This window comes from Limulus polyphemus, unplaced genomic scaffold, assembly GCF_000517525.1.
Source record: "Limulus polyphemus unplaced genomic scaffold, Limulus_polyphemus-2.1.2 Scaffold3768, whole genome shotgun sequence".
Taxonomy (NCBI): Eukaryota; Metazoa; Arthropoda; class Merostomata; order Xiphosura; family Limulidae; genus Limulus; species Limulus polyphemus.
In genome coordinates, this window is record NW_013669378.1 from 90,859 (window position 1) to 93,523 (window position 2,665).

The window sequence follows — 2,665 nt, forward strand, 5'->3', positions numbered from 1 at the left end:
TGACTTCACCTATTTCGAGGATTTAAGCGAGACGGGTCGCACATTGGCTTTTTATTTATGTGTTAGATTAATTTCACTCTTATTTGCGTTAAATTAGCGTTATAAAGTTTTATTCAGTTTTTCTCAGTGGATCTTTAGAGCCAAAACTGAGTGAAACGATCTATGGTAGTAGTTGTCAAACTGGGATCTACGGAACCAGACGAATCGTTATCATCAATATCCACAGCGGGAATCAAACCACGGATGGTAGCGTTCTAAGCCTTCAAGTTTACCGCCAAGCCACCGGAGAGCGGGGATGGACGATGCTGGAAACGTTTAACTATTTATCTTAGTGTATTTAAATAACTTAAATTAAATTCTATTACTTACTACTCAGGATTCTTTCAGTTGGCGGTCCGCCGACAGTCAGCAAAAAGTATGAATAACATGGGGGAACATCTTATTATTCACATGGTGTAATATTTTCAATATATAAACATTATATTATACAACATTTATTATGACGTTTACAAATGTGTAAAATAAAGCACTTCTGGTCTGCCTAAACCTAACTTTTTCTTTCCAATCTGGTCCTTTTAGAAAATACTTGAAAATTTTTGTACTATTGGAACGAAACATCTTACATGATAGAAAACAATATTAAAGTAAACAGTTTTCTGTACAATTTGCATTACACTTACCAGTGAGAAGTTACTGAATTTTAAAAGTTTTAAAAGTAACGGCTGTCGAATTGTAAATAAGTACTTTTGATTGGGTAGAAATCCATTCAAAATCTTTCGTAAATACTCACTCTAAGCTGTAAAAAAAAAACAAAAAAACTCTTTCCCGATACCGGTATTATATTATTTGTAATTTTCAAGTATTTTCCGATACTTTTTTAAACCGAAACTGTGTCGCTAGTATACGTTAGTGGCATGCCCGAAAGTGTAGTGGCAAGCATACCCACTTCTGTAACAGCGGGATGTGTGTTAATTTTCTCAGATACTGTTCGGAATATGTTTTGAATTTCGTTACCTTTATAAAGAATCACGAGCATGAAAATAATGCATAACGTGGATGACTTTGTTTTCTTTATTCAAGCTTCTGATTTGTATTACAATATCATTAAGTAAGTAAAGGCACATGATATTAACATAACTAACGTTTGACCTAGATTAAGAATACTCTTTTAGGCCTAAATATAGCAAGAAAATGTACAATGTAGGTCATTATCTTACCTAGTGTAGTAAAACGTTCAAATTTATGTTGCATAGTAAATCTTCATGATAATATCTATTTTGTATATAGCCTATATTTGTTTCTTATGTTACTAATTACAACATTGTAATTACGTTATTACGATGACGTACGATTGAAACAGTCTAAACTCTAGAATGTATGTCGTATTTGCAAAATGAGTTTGAAAATGTAAGCAAACAGGTTAATAATGACTGTTTTACCCACTGTCGGCGAAGACTATTACAATAAACGATTTGTTTGTTTTAGAGCAAAGCCACATTGGGCTATCTGTTGTGTTCACCGTTGGGTATAGAGCTCCGGATTTTGGTGTTGTAAGTGCGTAAACTTACCGCTGTCCCGCCTGGAGACAACATAAACTAAATGTATAACTTAAGAGTGAAGCATTTAGAAGTTATAGTTCAATGTAGGCTACTTTATTTTTTTAAATTAGGTTTAGAAATTTTTTTGAAAAAGTGTAAACAGAAATTGGGGCGAGCTTTAAAATATCCCATAATTCTGCTGATTGGTCAACAGAATTCGAGATTGAACTCCCTCTCAGTCCCAGTTTCAATTTGTTTAGAAAAGTCCTGATTTTTCAGGAACACTGTGTCACCATCAGAATTTCTCGAGCTGGTTCACTGGGTTTGTCTTATTCACAGTTTATGGAACTGTGCAACTTATCTAATTGACTGACATTAATAGTAAACTCGTATTATTATATTAAAAAACAAACAATATATGAAGGTCCTTTTCCAGCAGATAACGTACCAATCGCGTCACAATTTTTAGAACATGCGCTCTTCTGGAAATCCGCCGAGATTTTATAAAAAAAATGTTTGTTAAATTTCGTATCTAATCAACAATATAGCATTGGAGTTGTAAACAATCTTTCGTTAATAGGTTCCACTGTTTTATGATGTCTTGAGTTCTAGGCTGTAACATTATAAGGATAATCATACAATTTCTGCGCATCACCATATACAGCTGTGGTGACCTATATTAAAGTTGTTAAATAAAATTAATTAAATTAAATTAATTGAACAAATATTCACACAAAATGTAAGCTAAGAGATCTCTGGAAAAAGAAACCTTGGTCAAAGTTTAGGTTGAATTCTTTCAATGACTTGGGAAGAAAGATTTTTTTTTTTTTTGAGAAGACCAAGTTTTCTATCTTCTCTCATGACATCTTTTTTGTTTGTTATTGGTTGATACACAATTTTAGAAAGAAATATAAAAAAATACTTATTTTTTCATTGATATATACCGTGTATATAATTTCTGCTTTTTGTTTCTTTGATGTGGTTGCACAGTTGTCCATTTTCCTCAGACGGTTGTTGTTAAGCACAAAACTACACCAAGGGCTATCTGTGCTCTGCCCACCACAGGTATCGTAATTCAGTTTCTAGCAATATATGTCCACAAACATGCCGCTGTGCCACTGGAAGGC